This window comes from Nelusetta ayraudi, unplaced genomic scaffold (genome assembly GCF_046127955.1).
Source record: "Nelusetta ayraudi isolate G7.1 ecotype Tasmania unplaced genomic scaffold, CSIRO-AGI_Nayr_v1 ptg000097l, whole genome shotgun sequence".
NCBI classification, from domain to species: Eukaryota; Metazoa; Chordata; class Actinopteri; order Tetraodontiformes; family Monacanthidae; genus Nelusetta; species Nelusetta ayraudi.
The window spans coordinates 4,174,350-4,194,625 of record NW_027466147.1 but is presented as its reverse complement, the minus strand read 5'-3'; the positions used below and the strand labels follow the sequence as shown (position 1 = coordinate 4,194,625).

At 44.4% G+C, this 20,276-nt stretch overlaps 17 non-coding genes across 17 annotated transcripts; 16 read left to right on the top strand and 1 right to left on the bottom strand.

Annotated features, from left to right (window-relative positions):
- Positions 1-3,451: 3,451 nt before the first annotated feature.
- On the bottom strand, positions 3,452-3,524 carry trnak-cuu (transfer RNA lysine (anticodon CUU)). Its single transcript has one exon. It is a non-coding gene; the product is annotated as a tRNA-Lys (tRNA).
- Positions 3,525-9,485: 5,961 nt separating this feature from the next.
- On the top strand, positions 9,486-9,557 carry trnam-cau (transfer RNA methionine (anticodon CAU)). The gene has a single exon. It is a non-coding gene; the product is annotated as a tRNA-Met (tRNA).
- A 7,382-nt stretch (positions 9,558-16,939) lies between these two features.
- On the top strand, positions 16,940-17,012 carry trnak-cuu (transfer RNA lysine (anticodon CUU)). Its single transcript has one exon. It is a non-coding gene; the product is annotated as a tRNA-Lys (tRNA).
- Positions 17,013-17,203: 191 nt separating this feature from the next.
- trnal-caa (transfer RNA leucine (anticodon CAA)) lies at positions 17,204-17,313 on the top strand. The gene is made up of 2 exons: positions 17,204-17,241; positions 17,268-17,313. It is a non-coding gene; the product is annotated as a tRNA-Leu (tRNA).
- Positions 17,314-17,391: 78 nt separating this feature from the next.
- Positions 17,392-17,464, top strand: trnak-cuu (transfer RNA lysine (anticodon CUU)). The gene has a single exon. It is a non-coding gene; the product is annotated as a tRNA-Lys (tRNA).
- A 191-nt stretch (positions 17,465-17,655) lies between these two features.
- trnal-caa (transfer RNA leucine (anticodon CAA)) lies at positions 17,656-17,765 on the top strand. The gene is made up of 2 exons: positions 17,656-17,693; positions 17,720-17,765. It is a non-coding gene; the product is annotated as a tRNA-Leu (tRNA).
- Positions 17,766-17,843: 78 nt separating this feature from the next.
- On the top strand, positions 17,844-17,916 carry trnak-cuu (transfer RNA lysine (anticodon CUU)). The gene has a single exon. It is a non-coding gene; the product is annotated as a tRNA-Lys (tRNA).
- A 191-nt stretch (positions 17,917-18,107) lies between these two features.
- On the top strand, positions 18,108-18,217 carry trnal-caa (transfer RNA leucine (anticodon CAA)). The gene is made up of 2 exons: positions 18,108-18,145; positions 18,172-18,217. It is a non-coding gene; the product is annotated as a tRNA-Leu (tRNA).
- Positions 18,218-18,301: 84 nt separating this feature from the next.
- On the top strand, positions 18,302-18,374 carry trnak-cuu (transfer RNA lysine (anticodon CUU)). Its single transcript has one exon. It is a non-coding gene; the product is annotated as a tRNA-Lys (tRNA).
- Positions 18,375-18,565: 191 nt separating this feature from the next.
- Positions 18,566-18,675, top strand: trnal-caa (transfer RNA leucine (anticodon CAA)). The gene is made up of 2 exons: positions 18,566-18,603; positions 18,630-18,675. It is a non-coding gene; the product is annotated as a tRNA-Leu (tRNA).
- Positions 18,676-18,765: 90 nt separating this feature from the next.
- Positions 18,766-18,838, top strand: trnak-cuu (transfer RNA lysine (anticodon CUU)). Its single transcript has one exon. It is a non-coding gene; the product is annotated as a tRNA-Lys (tRNA).
- Positions 18,839-19,032: 194 nt separating this feature from the next.
- Positions 19,033-19,142, top strand: trnal-uaa (transfer RNA leucine (anticodon UAA)). Its single transcript has 2 exons — positions 19,033-19,070; positions 19,097-19,142. It is a non-coding gene; the product is annotated as a tRNA-Leu (tRNA).
- A 90-nt stretch (positions 19,143-19,232) lies between these two features.
- trnak-cuu (transfer RNA lysine (anticodon CUU)) lies at positions 19,233-19,305 on the top strand. The gene has a single exon. It is a non-coding gene; the product is annotated as a tRNA-Lys (tRNA).
- Positions 19,306-19,496: 191 nt separating this feature from the next.
- trnal-caa (transfer RNA leucine (anticodon CAA)) lies at positions 19,497-19,606 on the top strand. The gene is made up of 2 exons: positions 19,497-19,534; positions 19,561-19,606. It is a non-coding gene; the product is annotated as a tRNA-Leu (tRNA).
- An 84-nt stretch (positions 19,607-19,690) lies between these two features.
- Positions 19,691-19,763, top strand: trnak-cuu (transfer RNA lysine (anticodon CUU)). Its single transcript has one exon. It is a non-coding gene; the product is annotated as a tRNA-Lys (tRNA).
- A 194-nt stretch (positions 19,764-19,957) lies between these two features.
- Positions 19,958-20,067, top strand: trnal-uaa (transfer RNA leucine (anticodon UAA)). The gene is made up of 2 exons: positions 19,958-19,995; positions 20,022-20,067. It is a non-coding gene; the product is annotated as a tRNA-Leu (tRNA).
- Positions 20,068-20,145: 78 nt separating this feature from the next.
- Positions 20,146-20,218, top strand: trnak-cuu (transfer RNA lysine (anticodon CUU)). The gene has a single exon. It is a non-coding gene; the product is annotated as a tRNA-Lys (tRNA).
- Positions 20,219-20,276: the final 58 nt, after the last annotated feature.

The following is a 20,276-nucleotide window of genomic DNA, read 5'->3' as shown; positions in this document are numbered from 1 at the left end:
AATCTCCAAATATGACACTTCGCCCTTTGAAAGCTTGTGTGTGTAAATGAACTTGGCATACCCACAATGATAGTTTCATTGACTTTGTAACCTTGCTGGTGTGTTTATTTAAAGCTCGTGACTGCAAATATTTATGAATAGAGGCACACGTTCACGTTTGTGGGTGCAGGTCGAAAAACATTTGGCCACACTGCAAGACAACAGCGAGATTCACTCCCTGTTGTGTTTACAAAGACAGCTATCTAGTGGCAGCTACCCACCAATCCATCGTGCTACTAAGTAGGGAAGCCATCCCTGAGAGATCCGACTGTATACGTCAGCCTTTCACCACCTCCCACCCTCACCTCATTAGACACCTCACCTGCTGTTGGAGCTGCAGGTTGCCCTGCTGGACATCGCATCTAATTACATGACAGGCTGCTCTCTCAACCTGCGGACTTGAGGAGTTTTGGTTTCCAGCGGCCATGGGAAATGCAGAGTCGGAGACATTTTTCTATTGTTATGACCGTCTCGTAGGCCGCAACAAAAGAGGGAGATGTAGATTGAGAGTTAGAAAGCAAGAAACTACAATTTATTTAAAGTTGAAACAATAAATACTGCAATGAGGTGTGGAGATCAGTATCAGTGGTGTGTGAGGGTGCATATAGATGTTGTGAGGTGCATGATGTCAGACGACAGCAACAATAAAATAAGACTATTGTCTGTTAAATGCAGCCCTCTTTTTCTTGGAGGTCATGGACTCTTCCGTCTCCTCACTGGGCCTTTTCCCCTTCGCAAGGAACCTCTCAAAAGACATTTGTTTTTACTAAGTTTGCCTGCTGGTAATGCGTCACACGACCTAGACAAGCGCCTTGACGTGCGGCAAGAGTTGAGCCATACTATGCCATAATATAACAAGATCAAAGCAACAACCAGGAATTGCAAAGCGATGATACGGTGAATGGGAGCTCCTCCCGTAAAGTAGCCGCGAGCATTATGGCAAGAGCCCTTCAAGACATTGAGCAATCCAGATAAGTATCTGACTATAGCACTCTTGTCTTGGATGGCACGCTTTTTATTTTATTTTATTTCATTTGTGGCTTTTTACTTTTTTTTTTGCTCGAGCCATTGAGACTTGCATTTCTTGCATGTCCCTGAAAACGACAATGTTGGCACTACTCATTGTGCTTTTGATGGCAAGCAACATTGCTTGCTCCTCCAGTCTGAAAAAAGCACAACCGCCCCCTGACTGGTTGCCTACAGTCGGTGGAGATCGCCAAATGATTTCTGTGCAGCAGGCACCGCCGCCTCTCGTCCCTCCCAGGAGGGAGGGACAGTTGGATTGCACACAACAAATTTCACATGTGACAATTAGTTGGAGTAGGAATTACATCATTGCATTGATTTGATTTGATTCCAAGCAAGAAGAGTGCAAGGATAATTACCAATCTTTTTTTTTTTGCTACTGTTTGTTTGTTTGTTTACAGCGTTTGTCTTTTTTTTTTGTTAATGATTGCTCATGTTCATTTTCTTTTTGACTCTTTTTTTCTTTTCAGCGGCTCAGTGTGTGTGCGTGTGTGTGCAAGAAATTGCAATTATGCCTTACAATGGGTGGCCTTATTTCCCCCTGCAATAAAATGGTTGTTTTATATGTGGCATACTGACAGAAAAACTAAACTAACTCAAACCATTGAGGACTATTCATTTTCAAACTATCGATAAATGTCACTTATTCCTCAGTTCCCGGAAATATTCACAGAACTTTTTGTCATAATATTAGATCCCTTTAGAACACTTCAGTGAAAATTAATGTTTTTTTTTTTTTTTCTTGCTATTTTGCAAGCCAAATTAACACTTGGCCACACTCACAGACGCTTTGGTGTGCTTGATTGCAAACCACTGCATAGGAAAATAAAAGGAAAGACGGCTGCAGAGGAGACGTCCGTAAGTGGTGTGCTGAGCAAAAACCTTTAGCTTTAGAATAAAAACAAATCTCAATCTTAATTTTTGGATATGGTCAAGGTTGTCTGCAAGTCACTGCCGTGATGAACTATCTTTCCGCAAGGGCAACTCAAAGTCAGAACTGAGAGTATCCAAAGGGTTTATTTCTCCCAAATTGCTCGTAAACCAAAACTTTGCTACTACCGACCTTCACTGGACGAGATTGAACTCAAATAAACTCGTTTTTAATTGCATTTAAACACTTCTGCAGAGTTTAGGGACCCTGATTAAAATAATTTGAGGTCGAGAGCTATAACAATCAGTCAACCCTTCTAACAAAAGTAATCTAGAGCCATATACAAAAAGTTCCCGTCCATTTTAGATTTCCGCCTCCTCTGTTTTTCTATCTCGTTTGTGTATTTTCACGAGGAACTGCTTGTAGAACAACTGCTTTTAAAATGCATTTAACAGACAGTTCTAGGGTTTAATCTAATGTGGTGGAGCCTCTGCAATGAGGCAACTGTCATGAGAGCAGCTGCTAAACTCTTTGACATGAACAGAAATAGAACATTGTTCAGTATCACAGGCAATATGTATTAACCCATACATTTGCTGCCAAAATGTTCTAAATGAAATGCTATTTTTGTTCTAATTAATTGTCTAACTCGGTGTTGTTTTTTTAAAAGAGGTTTTTGACAGGATTTACTGTTCTTGTAAATTACACCATCATCTGACGTTATCAATGACATCATCAGACTTCCAAATAACATTTTTTTTTTTTTTAACCAATGCGACACAGCCAAGGCTCTGTGTTGCAGTGGTTTGCAGCCATCTCCAGCACCAGAAGTTTTTATTGTTTACTCCTACAGGAAAAAGATGAATTATGATGAGTTATAGGGTGATACAAAGCAAGGATGGACACTCAATACTGCTGGTTTCCACTGTGAAAGGGGTTCACATGCTTTAATAAAGCACCTCATGCAGTTTAACAGAAGTGTAACAAAAGCAAAACAGAAACAAATATTGGCACAAAACAAATGACCTTTAGGGAAAACAAAGCAAAAGTCTCTGTGGGTTCAAATCTCACCACTGCCAGCTGGAAGCAGACACATTTGCAGTCTTCTTCTTCCAATGGACCAAGAAGAAATAGTTTAATTCCTTAATTGAACATCTTTCACATACTGCCTGCTCACCCAACATTGGGCTCGAACCCACAACCTCCATCTGGAGACCAGAAACCCCAGTGTGGAGGAAAGTTTATCACTTGAGTCTGGCGCCTTAGACCCCTCGGCCATCCTTTTCAATTGAGTTTATTAGCCCCTTCAAGCAAATGGCTTTGTCATGCAAAGTAAGGGAAAATCTGATCTTTTTCCAATGTCATTGTCTACTTTGCAGGACACATATTTTGAGGGAAACAAATCAAACATGCTTGTAGGGTCACAACCATGACATAGTGAATTGATGTACTTTGTGACGCGACATGACTGTGTCAATGATGTCTTCTCAGAAGACTGGAAAACAAATGCATGCTCGCCCAACGTGGGGCTCGAACCCACGACCCTGAGATTAAGAGTCTCATGCTCTACCGACTGAGCTAGCCGGGCCTGTGCATCATTCAAAGTGTTTGTACCAGGCATTCCACATGCTGTTACGATTTTCAAAATATGTGTCATGCAAAGTAGACAATGACATTGGAAAAAGATCAGATTTTCATTTTCAAATTTTCATGGGTGGGTGGGTAGCCTATCAGAGAGGAGATGCAGCAAAACTTCCCTCACTAGGATGTTGATTACCACAGTTTAGATTGAAACCATAGACACACTCATTTGCAAATAGAGTCATTTGTGTTTTATATAATCCTGAGTACAATCAGCTTTGCTGTCACGCTTGCATTAAAGTTCATGATTTATACAGTACGAAAACTGCCGTCCGTCCATGGAACCGTATACATTAATCATGAGCCATATGTACCCAAACGCACCAACAGAAGGTTTTGAAAATGGTTTAAACACCCTTGTGCTCCTATATTCTATAGATGGCACCTTCACAATAATCTACAAACTGGACCCCTGTGCGAAGCATCTGAAATAATAAGAGGGAGATCAAATCTTCCAAGGCAGCCGTGATGTTTGCGAGAGAGCAGTGATTCCAAGAACCGTCCCTGAAATGAGCTCGCAGCCGCTCAGTCTGTTTGATATCAAACCAGATGAGGGCTTGCGTGAGTGATTAGATTACGGCATCATTAGGCAAGCACAGGGGTCAGCTTGAAAAGTCAGTGTTTACTTCATTGAAATGACAAGTGGCTAAACTTTAAGCCGGCTGTATTTCAAAGTAATGGCTAAGAAAAATGTTCTATTTTTCATTGATGTCATAGACCTCAGGAGAAATCCATTTTTCTACCACTTAACGTTGTCCAAAAACCAATGGGAACCGCGCAGACAATGCAGGGAGTTGGTTTGTTCTGCTCTACTTGTAATTCAAAAGAAAAAGTGACATTTCAAAATTTCCCAACGCTATTGATCCTGTGCAGTTTGAACTTTGAAACAAAAGTATGCTGTTTCTTTATTTCATTCTTTACATGAGTTAACAGGTAGACCTTCCACATCTATTGTCTATCACCACATATTGTGCAACCGGGGGCCTGCTGCCTGAGCTCTGGACCGGAGCCTCATTAGTTGAACCCTTGCAGTCACGGGATAACATGCAAATTTCATCCAGAAAGACCCCAGGGCTCCCTGTGTAAAAGCATTCATTTGATGAATGTTGAATGTACAATATTCACCAGAACGTGAAACTGATTATTTCAAGACAAATTTGAAATTTGTCAAAACTCTCTTTTCCTTTTCTCTTCTCTGAACGTATTGCGGTGAGACGGCTATTTGCTCAAGGTTCGGTTTCATCATTATTCCTGAATCTATTTCTGCCCTCGCAAATTATGACCCTGTGAGACTCGTGGCCTTTGTGAAAATCCTCAGGCTGTGACTTAAAAAAACATCAGTAGCTTGAGACAACTTGTCTCCATATGCAAGAGGTTGGTTGTTAGACGGCGGGCCTCTGTGAAAAAGTCTTTTTAAAGTTTTATGAAAGTCTCCGTGGCGTGCGCCAGTCATTAGACGGATTCGCCGGAACACAAAAGAGGCAAAAGAAAAAAACCCTGTCTGACTTTGCCCTGGTTCTGCTCCTTTGCAACCTGGCTGCCTTCAGACAGCAGGGGAGCATCTTGCATAAAAATGTGGTCTGGCAGCAGCAACAACAACAACAACAACATGCGTTTGCAGAGCAGACACTTTTTCCAAATCTTGGGAATCGCAGGAATCTCTGACAAGTACAAGATGAGACAAACGCGGCTAATTAAGGTACGAGGTATTTCTTCGCCTCGTGCGTTAAATGCGTGGGCAAACACAAGGAATGCGGATTCACGTCGACGTCGTGCCCGACCGAGAAAACTGAGGATTTTCTGCGAAAGGTGCACTCGCGGCGTGGAGTCCTTGAATGATGGATGGGATTTGATCATTAATTTAAGCTTCATCTTGCCTGAAATGCCACCGTGTGCTCGACATACTGTAAATGTCACACGCACGCACGCACACACACACACACACACACACACATGCTATATATAACTGTCAACCTTTTCCTGAAACAGCTCATTGTGCCTTGACTAATGACTCCATGCATCATTAACCCTCTGACACGGACACAGGAAATTAGTGCTGTATTTACACATGGTGCCGTCGAGGTATGTAGGCGACGTGCTCATTACGGAGCGGCGCGTCGTCTTCATTCCACCATTTCAGTATGAGGTGAGGAAAAACTAGGGCAGCCAACTTTGCACACACGCGCACACACATACGCAACATTTGCCAGGGTCCATTAGCTTCACATTATCAGGTGATTAAGAAGTCAGATAAAGAAGCCGGTAAAACCCAGTGCCGACAATGAGATCAACATCGATTCTTCATTTTTGTTTAAAACCAGACAGAAGAGAGAAACTATGGAAATCAATGGGGGTCACTGTTCTATGACCATCCAAACATGTTGTAGTGTTGTAGTGCTCGAGATCGGTCTTGGTCTCCAGACCACTTTTTAAGGAGCTCAGTCTCGGGTCTCAGTACTCTCGAGTCTTGTTCATTTTTATTGTGATTATTAGACGTCTTCTTTTTTTTTTGAGTGTACTGTGCACTTAAATGCATTATAAATGAAATCTAAGTCTTGGTAAGGTCTTGGTCTTGGTTGGTGCGGTTTGGACTGCAACACTAGCTCATACTGACACCAGGTTGTCAGGGGTCTCAGGATCAGTTACTGCCTTTTATAGGTCATTTAGAGTATCAGTAATTATTAATTCCTGTAAGACGGTACAATGCTCCTGTGTTGGCATAAAAGCAGCAAAGCGTATAAGATAATACTGATGCCCAAACCAACTTGCAATGGGCAGGTTTTTACCACCGCTAGAGAGCAGGTGAAGCAGCTCCACCAGACCTTCGCATACCAACTTTTCATTACCCTGAATCTGACCATGATCAAAAGCTGCGTATCGCCCCTGTAAGCTCAGCAGCAAACACTTTGGGAGCAGGCGGAAGCAAAATATGTTTGCTGTGAGAAAAGTCTGGGCTAATGTTTCACTTTAAGACTTCCAAGAAGCCATTTCCTGCAACTGTTGCCTCATCCTGATTGTTGATATCAGCTAAACATCCAGCCTTGATATTGGAAGCATTCCAGCTGGCTGCTCGCTTTGAAAGTAGGGAGGCCGACTCCGAACTTTCCACTCCTGCTAAACGAGTCTTCACAACTGCTGTCCTCATGCAGCAACTCACCTTCTGACAAGACTGTCTTTCAGGTCCTTAATGCTTTCAGTAATTCTGACTAAACAGCAGAAGAGCCGTCTGAGGGCTGCGGTGTGAACGTGCTAAATACAGGAGCTGTTGAAAACACTGTCACTGGTCGTCTTATTGGCCAGCAGAGCACCTTGCCTTATGTAACCTTGTCTGATACTTGTGTATTGCACATGCAGATACATGCATATACATTACAGTGCCTCTCACCCCCCCCCTCTTGAGCTTCCTTCGAAGTATGGCGGTGCAAGATGGCAGCTAACCAGGAGCAAGACCCTGGCCTATATGTATATTCTTATGCATGCAAGAGAACCATTCTGAGGTAGTGAAAGCAAATGACTATTATTGTACTTGAATTGTACATCTTTGTGCATGCATGTTAAGCTTTAACCGAGATAACAATCATCCGTCGTTTCACCCTGGACCTTTAAAGGGACCGAGGTCACAAATCAGATTATTTGATTCTTTATTCAAGCGTAAAAATAATCAAAAGTATCAAGTCATTTTGCAGCTGCTTGGCATAATTCATCTTCCCTCTTCTGCTTGTTTGTGTGAGGTGTAAATTAAAAGAAAGACAAACTTCAGAGAGATGTTTTTGTGTTTTTAAAATGCCACATCCCCCCCCCCCCCCCCGACACGACTCTGCAGAAGCTCTGTTGTGGTGTGAAGAGGATGCAGAGGAACAGGTCAACACACTGCAGATCTTTGCTGTCAACCTGTGTTTGTGTGCCGCTTGGTTTCGCACAGTGCTGTGCAAAACCAGAAGTGTGTGTGTGTGTGTGTGTGTGTGTGTGTGTGCACTTCACATTGTTCACTTGTGAGTCATCCGGTCTGACTCAGTGACTGTTAAGTTCCAGGCCACAAAGCATAATCTCAACTTTTGTGTGTTTCGCACAATCTTGGCTCGGCACTAAGAATAAACTCGCCGGCCGCTTTCTCACTCAAAATGCATTCAGACGCGTGGACGTGGTGAAAAGCACTTGCTGAGGTTCAAACTGAGCATCGGGAAAAGGGGAAGAACAGGGACTTCAGGGGCATTGAAGGAGACGTTGTTGTAGTGGGCGGCCGTGGTTTTGCTTTCACTGACAAGAGTCCCAAACAAAAAAAAGGCCAACGACCGCTCGTTTGTTTGTTTGTTTACGTGTATGCAAACATCTTTAGCTGCACATGTAAAAGTACAGTGCAAAGTGGCCAAACCCGGTAGGACACAAGGTCACGACCCATTGGACCCACTGCGTCCCCGCCGGCACCGGCGCCGCCCCTCGGAGAGGGTCACGGCTCGGTCTTTGGCCCGCAGGGAATTCCCGCGGGGGCGAATTCCTCCAAGACCACAAGGACTCAGTGTGAAGCGATGAAGAGTAGCGAGCGCCTTCCGCCCGACGAGCCAACAGATTTCAGCTGCCTGCGTTTCTTCCCTCGCTTTGGCCCACAGACAGATTTCACTCCATCGTGACGAACCCGTTGTGATTATCCTTGGTTTCCTTTTCTGCAATTTCAGAATTGAGCACAGTTTTGGTTGCAGCACAAAACCGAAGGGCAGCCAGTGTGTCGCTTCTTGTTAATTCGCAAATTTGTCGGCAGTGACTGTTGGAAAAACACGTCTGGTGGCTCAGAGAGCGTCTTGACTCACTGTTCCTGCGCTCAGTGGTGAACTGTGGGAGGCGTCGCCGCGAGGGCACGTTGCTCGACAAATCAAATGATCCGACAATGTGCCGGAGAGTCAATTTATTTATTTATTCATGTTTCATGCCTTTGCATCATTAGCAGTGCCGCTAGAGAGAGAGAGAGAGAGAGAGAGTGTCAGACCTTTGTTCTGGATGATCTCCCGTGATTAAAATTGTCCATCAAGCCTTCAAACGTGCGGCAGTCGTGCGGGGGGGGGGGGGAGCTTTTGCGCTCTCATCAATGTAACTGACCTGGACGTATTTTTTCAGAAAAGCAGCAAGCGACAAATCTAGCAATTTTTTTTCCTTATTGTTCTTATTAGCTGCTGACGAATCGTGCTAGCTAGGATGTTTAATTCCACTGTGTCCTGTCTGGAAATTAATCTTAGTGTTTTTTGTGTTGTTGTTTTTTTACTTATATAGTACTTTTACTTTCTTACTGTCATAGACTTCAACATGGAGCACAAAACAAGGTTCAAAATTGTCTCTTTTCTCTCAGAGCAGAGTTCATCATCGCTTCTAAACATCGCAAATGTCTTTCAACCAAGGTGTATTTCCTCTCTCAGCCAGCCCGACAGTGTCCGTTACAATGACAGACACATCATCAATTATACATATCAGATGATGACGTCATTCAGTGACTAGCATAGCCATACACTAGCATAGCCAATAGCTACTTTCCCTCCTCCCCACTGAAAGCGTCTGGGGTGTGTTTTATGAGAATCAGCTGGATCCACCGTGTTTTCCAATCATTGACTTCCTGCCTGAGCAGTTTTTTTTGATCTGCTTTGCGTATTTTTCCCACGGTTTTCACGATTCTGGAAAACACACTGTTTGTGAACGTCACATTACATTTTGTCAAAAGGGTTAATATGGTCCTATTATCCTACAACTACTGACTACTTTACATAGCGATCCACGACATTCAAAGAGTGGCGCTTTGTGACGTGACAGATGCAAGAACTATTGTTTTTCCATACAGCACTCAGGCAATTTTTCTTTCTCAATCACGAGCGTTCTCAGTGATGTGTACGTACAATCACAGTACATCCACACCAACCTGCAGCGCAGCAGAGTGGCGCAGCGGAAGCGTGCTGGGCCCATAACCCAGAGGTCGATGGATCGAAACCATCCTCTGCTAAAGCCTTATTTATTTATTTTTTCTCCTCTGTCACCGCAAATAGAAACACTTTCAAAATGATCTGAGAGCAAACTGTTCTTCCCTTCATGCTGTTTGATTTAGACACGAGGGATGGAGGAGGGAGCAGGATGAAGCAGTCTCTGTGTTGCTCGAGCTCAGCAGCGCTAACTGGGGTCTGGAATCTTATTTGTAATGTGAGATTTAAAAATAAACAAACAAAACAAAACAAAACAAAACAAAAAAAAACGAAAGCCGGAGCTTTTGATCCAAATAATTGGCTGCTGCTGTGATAAAATCTCGACAAGGGCGAGCGGTTGCATTCTGACTGGAGAGAAGCTGCTGTTCCCGATCATAATGCGACATCCTGTGAGCCTTTGTTGCCATCTGCGAAGGGAGCTGACCTGCTCTCAGCACGCAGCGCGCTGCCTCACTCCCTCCTCTTCTCTTTCCCTCCACTCTGGTTCCATGGAAGAATCCATACGTGACATTTCAGAAGCATGACACAAAATGCAACATACATTAAAAAAATATATATACATATCAAAAAAAATGTCCGCTTGCATTACTCATCTGAAGTTATTTTACACTACCACACATGTTACGCTAGTCACGAATGTTGATTTGCTCGATTTGTAAGATGACGAGATAATGGCAAAATAAACAGTTAGTTTGAGTTAAAGGTTGTTTGTTTCAGTCCCAGTGTCAGAAAACCTTTCCTGGAGCAAATAAATGGAGGCAGATGCTGAGAGATGTTCATCTTAGAAATCCATTTTAGTTTGTTTGTTTTTACAATCTTGGACACACAAGCATTTTCAAACCATCAGATGCTGTGAAACTCGCTAAATGACGCTGGGCTTGTAAAGATCAATTTGAAGCTGGAGAGAATTGACTGGCAGGGTTCTGTTAACAGAGCAAAGGAGCAGCAGAGCCCTTCTTCAGAATCGCTATTCCCAAACTGATTTGATTGGAGTTTGGAAGAGCCAAGAGAAGCAGCAAGAGCTAACTGAAAGTCCATTAGATAGACAGACAGACCAGATGGATAGATAGATATATAGATAGATAGTGGGATAGAACAGTATCAGGTATCGGTACTGGGATTGAGTACTCTACTCGTAGTTGTGAAATACGTGTCCATACCACAACACCGATACCGGTTGTATATGTTTGTATATGACAGTTTTGTTCAATTTTCTGTTTGTACTGCAGTGAACCTTGATGTTGTAGAAAAGAACATGCTGAGTGATGTCTGTGGAACATCTGTGAACAATAAAAATTGAAGTCATTCTATAATATTTCCTGGTCTTATAAAGTACTCAGTATCTATAACGGTGAGTACTGAAATGCACGTACTCGTACTCTCGTCAAAACAGTGTTATGGGTGCATCCCCAGTCACAACCCTGCAATCTGCTTCCAGGCTGCAGCTGCAGCGTGACCGGGCCACCCGGGCCCTCTGCGGAGATTCCCCCGGATATTGCTTCCCTCTTCGGGAAGCTGTCAGACAGATCCCGACGCTGCCCCGCATGTCCTTATCGATGCCGTGCCGCCTGCTCATTTTCAAAAAGTATTTGTTTTGGTAGGAGGGGGAAAAAGAAGAGGAGAGCGTCACGTCGCCGGCCAGCGAGCCCGTTTCCATCAGCTCAGCGCGTGTCGCTTGCTGCTGATGCAAGACGACAGCAGGAGACCAGGTGAGAAAGAGACGAGAGCGGCGCAAGCAAAACAATCTGACTGGAGACGGTTCCTCTGGCTGGTCGCTGCACGTCCGGTCGGCAAAGTCATGAAAAGGGAAGCGTCACAAAATAATGAAATAGAATAAGCAACCCTGAAGGCAGGCTATGTACCGTCGTTTCCGGACTATAAAGCGCACCTGAATATAAGCCGCAGCAGCTAAATTTAGGGGGGGGAAACAAATGTGTCCATATACAAGCCGCACTGGACTATAAGGTGTTTCGTCAGGAAACGGGTCCGCGGAGCGGTGCGGATCAGTTCGGCGGCTGCGAGCCTGCGACTCTTTTATTTTGCGGGGTCCCGCTGGTCACCTCGGTTAATTGGTACGGAGTCGGACCAGAACTCGAGGCAGCGACGCACCGGAGCTCACAAAGACAGAGCGCATAAAGACAAGAGAACATACAGACGAGAGCCAAAGCAGAAAAGTTGCGCACTGAACCCACTGAACACACGTCGAACCGCTGTCACGTCACTGGAACCATTAAAGTCGCTTCCTGAACACTGAACCCAGAAACCACCCGGCACTGTTCATCTTCTTCCTGCGCACTGAAACCGCTGCTCTCCGTGTCGCCGCTTGTCTCGGTTTTGCACTTCCTGCTAAAGCGCCCCCTGGCGGGTGAAGTAAAATCCACAGGAAAGCTGCACCTTTGCATAAGCCGCATGGTTCAAAGCGTGGGGGAAAAGTAGCGGCTCATAGTCCGGAAAATATGGTAATAATTAATTATAACAAACATCAATGCAAACTCACGATGTTAATAATGGAGCTACTAGAGGCGGCAACAGTACTCACATTCTGTACTCGAGTAAAGGTACGGAAGGGATTGAACTCCTTTACTCCAGTAAAAGTACCAAAGTACAGGTTTTGAAAGTCAGTCTGTTTGTTTCAAATATCACTTTTAGGTTTATGTATTTATTAATACCTGTGAGGACACTTTCTGTTTCGTTTTGACTAAAACAAATATATCTCAGTTTTCCACAACTGCAGTTTTGTCTGCATTTTGCTCCTGCCTTCAACCCCAAGTGACGTTGCACTTTAAACTGGAATGAACGTTGGTTTAAAGGACACGGAGCTCACCAAGAGTTCCCTCTGGAGTGATAATTCTAGAGTGCACAGGTTAAACGACAGAACGCAGCTCGTTCAGGCTGCTTCTGTAAACGGTCGCTGAGGTGTGAGGCAGCTCAAGGACCAATCACTCGTTTTGGCAGCCGTGCACAGAAAACCAAGCATTCAGGACCAATTGGGAATCACCAGATAACCCCAGTCTCTGTGTCTTTAGGGGGAAATGGAGCAACCAATCAGGAGCCACAGAACAAAGCAACTGCAGCGCTGGGAAGCAAACCTCACAAGTTCTCAGACGTTTCCCGGCATCGAGATGACAAATTCTCTGTCGAAAAATAGTACGTATCAGAAGTCACTGTTGCACCTCAGACCTCAAACACAACAAACACACACTCACACACACACACACACACACACACACAAATCTCTGGTGTCAGACCATCACCCGCCCCCAGGTTGTAAATGCTTTGTTTGCTCTTTTCGCAGAGAACAGCAGGTTGTGCCAGTTTGGGTTCCCAACTTTGTAGCGGTGCGACTCGGATGTGATGTGTTGACACTGAGAAACAAAAAGCACCGGCGTGTCACAGTTCCAGGCTGTGAGCGCCTTCAATAAAAGAAAACAAACAAAAACAAACGGACAAATTGAATAAAGTATCAACCGCACATTCTGCTAAGCGCTGAATAGGATTTGCTTGTTGACAGTGATCTGTGCTTTTGAGGAGGAGCAGCGAGCATCAATGAGATTGAACTAACCAGACCGCTGCTGATGAGTCATTTTTTTCAGTTTGTAATTAGCAGGTTGTTAACAGAATAGAAAAGATTGTTTTTGATATTAGGGCCCAACCCGATGAGAAAGACTGGCGATGAGGATGTTGAGCAAAGAACCCAGCCCAGCCTCTCTGCCACATGCTGGACAGAAAGTGGTGCCTTTCCCCCAAAAAGCCTGAGACAGACAAAGCAAGTTTTGAAAGTCCTCCACAGAAAATCTTTTTTTTTGCCACAAAAAAAAAAAGAAATCCAGATTCCAGGGTTGCACGACACAATTTCTGCTGAAGTTTGTGCTGATGTTCATTGTCGTTGAGGGTCGAGGCTGACAGCGGTGCGTCTTGTGCTGTATAACAATCAAAGATCCGCACTCTGGTGTGTGCGTCGACAAAGAAAGTCTGGCATATCAAAAAAAACGTTCAATGTTTTTTGGCGTTGGTGTGTCCAATCCTGAGGCATGTCCCCGCTACGTGGAACCTGTATTGTGGTCACTTGACTTGACTTCTGACCAGGACACAATGATCAACGAGTCTGATGACAATTGTGAATGGCAAAAAACAGAAGGATTGTGTAGTGTGGCCCTGGAATAACAATGTTGAAAACCTTCCATCTATGTGACAGAGCCAGTCGACACTGCAACACGGCAACACTGCACATTATACAGATGCCAATAAAGGTATGAGGAAAAAAAAAAGTTTATAGAAAACACTATACACAAATAATAAAGTAAATTCACAAATCAAAATCATGACAAATACAACATGGATGTCACAGCTAAGACGTGAAAGCTGTAAGTAAGAATCAAACAAAGCATAGAACAACACTGCTGCACTGATGGAAATAGAAACATTGCAATCATTATCGAGTAGTAGCAGAAGAAAGGAGTGGCGGAGGGGGGAAGGGGGAGGGTCACTACACTTGTCCAGAGATATATCTTGTATATTGGCCATGATATTGCACAACAGCCAGAGTGAGGTTGTAGGAGGGGTGGGAGGGGTGCTATTGCCGATTTAATTTTTTTGTTGTTTTTTTGCAATCACTCTGACTGTGGGAAGGCGGTGGGGAAAAAAATATAGTAAAAGTCTGTTTTGTGTGCAATAATTCTGTCCACTCTGCTCTGTCAGGGCTGGTGGGTGCAGGGTTTAGTGGCTGAGCAGAGGGAGACTGAGGTGGAGTCCGTAGAGGGAAATTTAGTGACATTGATCCTCTCTCGTCTTTATGACTGTTTGAAGAGCTTTCCTTCCGTTGGAGCCCCTGTGCGGAGCCCCTGTGCGGAGCCCCTGTGCGGAGCCCCTGTGCGAAGCCACTCTCTGTTAGTCCCTTTGTGAGTCTGGGTTGAGAGTGCAGTCCATTCAGCCCGGCTCGGTACGTCGGACCCTCGATACTCAGATCTGTCGGCTTCTAAGTCAGTTTTCCTGGCCAGATGGTGCCGGTAGCGCAACAGTAGGAAGCAGGAAGAAGAGCATCCTTGACATATGTTCTGCTGCTTTCCAGGTGCAACAGAGAGCGGATTAAAAGTGATTAATGGTTGCAACGCTGCGTTCACACGGAACCCAGCAGACGGCAAAGTGGAAGTCATCGTAGTGGACGAGAGAAGGACGGTGAAGCTCGGCTGAGGCCGGCAGAGAATTCAAGTGACGGCAACGGCAGATGGCCATGCCGTCCAGAGATTTACGCTTTTGCTACCCACCAGCCATGAAATCCTCAGGATCCTCTGGATGCTATGACAAAAAAGATCAGATAAAATGTGCTTAACATCAATACAAGAAATTGGTGCTTTTGACACAAAAGCACGCAGAATTATGACATACAAAGACTCTTCAAAGTACCTTATACTGGAAAGGAGATCGTCTGACAGGGAATTAAACATAAGGTCCAGTTTACAATGCAACTTCTGGATGAATCATTTCATAGCTATAGCTTAACGGGGTCCTATTAAGGCCATATCTACATTTAATAAATACATTTCGGCTGTGTATTTCCAACGATATAGAAGGTTTGTTTGGTCAAAAAAAAAACATGAGTTTGAGCTGTACTGTGTGTGTGTGTGTGTGTGTGTGTGTGTGTGTGTGTGTGTGTGTGTGTGTGTGTGTGTGTGTGTGTGTGTGTGAGAGAGAGAGAGAGAGGTAGGTAGGTCCCTTTGGCCACAGGGGGATTTTGAAGGAACGTCTGTATTCAGCCTCAGTCAAACGCAGCCTGAAAGGTTTTCAGGTTGACTTGAGAGGTGACATCTCAGGAGTTTATTGGCGTTGTAATGTGCCCTCTTTTCAGCACAGAGCCCTGCCTTTTTACCAGTGAACTGGTCAAACTCAGCGGGTCTTCATCTGGAAGAAATGACCTTTGTTGGGTGAGTACAAGGAACCTGATAACCGGATAATTGTGATAACCCTGATATTGGTAATGTCTGTGATCATTGTAGTAATCGAATTGTAGCACCTTGAATTGTCATCAAATCCAATTGTGAGGGGCTTTTGGATGGTTAAATAGAGTGATGAAAATAAACATACTCTACAAAAAAAAAAGAAGTATTTTGCCAAGTCAGTGAACGGACAGCATATAGACTTGTGCACATTAAAACCATCAGATTCATCGCTGTGGCTGTAAAGAAGCTCAAACTAGAGTTATACGCGCTGTCTTTACAACGTCATCATGAAGGATGTTAAACTGTGCGTCGTCGTATATTACTGTGACACTAATCTAATGTGAAGTTTGCCTCAATCTTATCTGCGGCACTTTCCTGTTCCTGTCCATCTTTGGCACCATGACTTCATTCGTGACCGGAAAATGTGTTGTTCTTGAAGCACTTGTGATTGTTATCATGACTTCCTACATGGCCCTGAAGCTGTGCTGATCCCCGGGCGTTGCACTGGGGCAGCTCACTGCTCCGAGTAAGTATTGTTCAGGTTTTTGTCCGATATAAACAAAACCCAGGGTGAGAAGTAGAGCGGTGATGTAACTAGTGAGAATGAATCTAATATTCTGAACCGCTACAGTGGTGGTGAGAAATTCAATGAAACCATGCCTCTGTGCTAAGGTGAAACTTTTTCCAGTTCTTTGAAGCCAACTAAAAAAAAAACAACTCACAGTGAAGGAGGCAAAGTAAAGCAGATCAAGAATTGCAATGACAGTGATTTAAAAAAATCCCAAGGGATGAAACACAATAGCGACTTCATATTGAAAAACAGAGGAGGAAATGACAAAATGTCTTCTAAAAAGTCTCGAATAGATCATGAGAGTGAAGGAGACAATAAAGAAAAAGATAAAAATATGAAAGGATCTTAAAAAACCCAGTATACTTAACTTAAATGTGTTAATGATCAGAGTTGAACCAAGTTTAAAAGGAAATTTGAGTATTGTGTGTGGCTTTCAGTCACCTTTTTGAGTCCCATGGGTTACTATTTAAAGTCAAAATGTAGAATAACACACGGCAAAACTAAACTCATCTTGTCAGAACCGACCAATTTGAACATAATCTTGTATTATATGTTTAGAAACTGGTGAACAGGAAAGGGAGAAGAAGGAACATGACGCCCCAAAAAATTGGCATTGTATCTGTGCCACACTACCACATTTAGTAAATTATAACTAACTAAGAAGAAAGGTCAGACATAAGTGTGGCCAAAAGGACAAAGGTGCTCGCTTCAGGCTTCAGTATCGATGGAGACTTCGTGATAAACTTTCCTCCACACTGGGGTTTCTGGTCTCCGTTTGGAGGTGTGGGTTCAAATCCCACTCCTGACACATCTTTTAACAGACCGTCAGTCTTGATGTAGCCGTAAACTTGTAACAGCATGTGGAATTCCTGGTACAAACACTTGCGTAGTTGTATAGGCCCGGCTAGCTCAGTCGTTAGAGCATGAGACTCTTAATCTCAGGGTCGTGTGTTCGAGCCCCACGTTGGGCGAGCATGCATTGGTTTTCCAGTCTTATGAGAAGAAATCATTGACACAGATATGTCTTGACACATTGAAAAGTATGTAAATCCACTATGTCATGGTTGTGACCCTACAACTACACATGCATGTTTGCTTTGTTTTCCTCTATTTTGCATGACAAAGCCTTTTGTTTGGAGGGGCTATTAGATCCCATTGCAGAGTCAGGATGGCCGAGGGGTCTAAGGCGCCAGACTCAAGTGATAAACTTTCCTCCACCCTGGGGTTTCTGGTCTCCGCATGGAGGCGTGGATTCAAATCCCACTCCTGACACATCTTTTAACAGACCGTCAGTCTTGATGTAGCTGTAGCTATACAGCTGTAATGCCAGGCCTACACACAGGTGTATAGGCCCGGCTAGCTCAGTCGGTAGAGCATGAGACTCTTAATCTCAGGGTCGTGGGTTCGAGCCCCACGTTGGGCGAGCATGCATTGGTGTTCCAGTCTTATGAGAAGAAATCATTGACACAGATATGTCTTGACACATTGAAAAGTATGTAAATCCACTATGTCATGGTTGTGACCCTACAACTACACATGCATGTTTGCTTTGTTTTCCTCTATTTTGCATGACAAAGCCTTTTGTTTGGAGGGGCTATTAGATCCCATTGCAGAGTCAGGATGGCCGAGGGGTCTAAGGCGCCAGACTCAAGTGATAAACTTTCCTCCACCCTGGGGTTTCTGGTCTCCGCATGGAGGCGTGGGTTCAAATCCCACTCCTGACACAACTTTTAACAGACCGGCTATCTTGATGTAGCTGTAGCTATACAGCTGTAATGCCAGGCCTACACACAGGTGTATAGGCCCGGCTAGCTCAGTCGGTAGAGCATGAGACTCTTAATCTCAGGGTCGTGGGTTCGAGCCCCACGTTGGGCGAGCATGCATTTGTTTTCCAGTCTTATGAGAAGAAATCATTGACACAGATATGTCTTGACACATTGAAAAGTATTTAAATCCACTATGTCATGGTTGTGACCCTACAACTACACATGCATGTTTGCTTTGTTTTCCTCTATTTTGCATGACAAAGCCTTTTGTTTGGAGGGGCTATTAGATCCCATTGTAGAGTCAGGATGGCCGAGGGGTCTAAGGCGCCAGACTCAAGTGATAAACTTTCCTCCACCCTGGGGTTTCTGGTCTCCGCATGGAGGCGTGGGTTCAAATCCCACTCCTGACACAACTTTTAACAGACCGTCTATCTTGATGTAGCTATACAGCTGTAATAGTATGTAGAATGCCAGGCCGACACACAGGTGTATAGGCCTGGCTAGCTCAGTCGGTAGAGCATGAGACTCTTAATCTCAGGGTCGTGGGTTCGAGCCCCACGTTGGGCGAGCATGCATTTGTTTTCCAGTCTTATGAGAAGAAATCATTGAAACAGATATGTCTTGACACATTGAAAAGTATGTAAATCCACTATGTCATGGTTGTGACCCTACAACTACACATGCATGTTTGCTTTGTTTTCCTCTATTTTGCATGACAAAGCCTTTTGTTTGGAGGGGCTATTAGATCCCATTGCAGAGTCAGGATGGCCGAGGGGTCTAAGGCGCCAGACTCAAGTGATAAACTTTCCTCCACACTGGGGTTTCTGGTCTCCGCATGGAGGCGTGGGTTCAAATCCCACTCCTGACACATCTTTTAACAGACCGTCAGTCTTGATGTAGCTGTAGCTATACAGCTGTAATAGTATGTAGAATGCCAGGCCTACACACAGGTGTATAGGCCCGGCTAGCTCAGTCGGTAGAGCATGAGACTCTTAATCTCAGGGTCGTGGGTTCGAGCCCCACGTTGGGCGAGCATGCATTTGTTTTCCAGTCTTATGAGAAGAAATCATTGACACAAGCATGTCGTGACACAAAGTATGTAAATTGACTGTCCTGGATGTGACCCTACAATTACACATGCATGGGTGACTTGTATGCCCCCTTCTTTGTCTATTTTGCATGACAAAGCTTTTTGTTTGGAGGGGCTATTTAATCCAGTTGCAGAGTCAGGATGGCCGAGGGGTCTAAGGCGCCAGACTTAAGTGATAAACTTTCCTCCACACTGGGGTTTCTGGTCTCCATTTGGAGGCGTGGGTTCAAATCCCACTCCTGACACATCTTTTAACAGACCGTCAGTCTTGATGTAGCCGGAAACTTGTAACAGCATGTGGAATTCCTGATACAAACACTTGCGCAGTTGTATAGGCCCGGCTAGCTCAGTCGGTAGAGCATGAGACTCTTAATCTCAGGGTCGTGGGTTCGAGCCCCACGTTGGGCGAGCATGCATTTGTTTTCCAGTCTTATGAGAAGAAATCATTGACACAGATATGTCTTGACACATTGAAAAGTATGTAAATCCACTATGTCATGGTTGTGACCCTACAACTACACATGCATGTTTGCTTTGTTTTCCTCTATTTTGCATGACAAAGCCTTTTGTTTGGAGGGGCTATTAGATCCCATTGCAGAGTCAGGATGGCCGAGGGGTCTAAGGCGCCAGACTCAAGTGATAAACTTTCCTCCACCCTGGGGTTTCTGGTCTCCGCATGGAGGCGTGGGTTCAAATCCCACTCCTGACACAACTTTTAACAGACTGTCTATCTTGATGTAGCTATACAGCTGTAATAGTATGTAGAATGCCAGGCCTACACACAGGTGTATAGGCCCGGCTAGCTCAGTCGGTAGAGCATGAGACTCTTAATCTCAGGGTCGTGGGTTCGAGCCCCACGTTGGGCGAGCATGCATTTGTTTTCCAGTCTTATGAGAAGAAATCATTGACACAAGCATGTCGTGACACATAGTATGTAAATTGACTGTCCTGGATGTGACCCTACAATTACACATGCATGGGTGACTTGTATGCCCCCTTCTATGTCTATTTTGCATGACAAAGATTTTTGTTTGGAGGGGCTATTTAATCCACTTGCAGAGTCAGGATGGCCGAGGGGTCTAAGGCGCCAGACTTAAGTGATAAACTTTCCTCCACACTGGGGTTTCTGGTCTCCATTTGGAGGCGTGTGTTCAAATCCCACTCCTGACACATCTTTTAACAGACCGTCTATCTTGATGTAGCTGTAGCTATACAGCTGTAATGCCAGGCCTACACACAGGTGTATAGGCCTGGCTAGCTCAGTCGGTAGAGCATGAGACTCTTAATCTCAGGGTCGTGGGTTCGAGCCCCACGTTGGGCGAGCATGCATTTGTTTTCCAGTCGTATGAGAAGAAATCATTGACACAAGCATGTCGTGA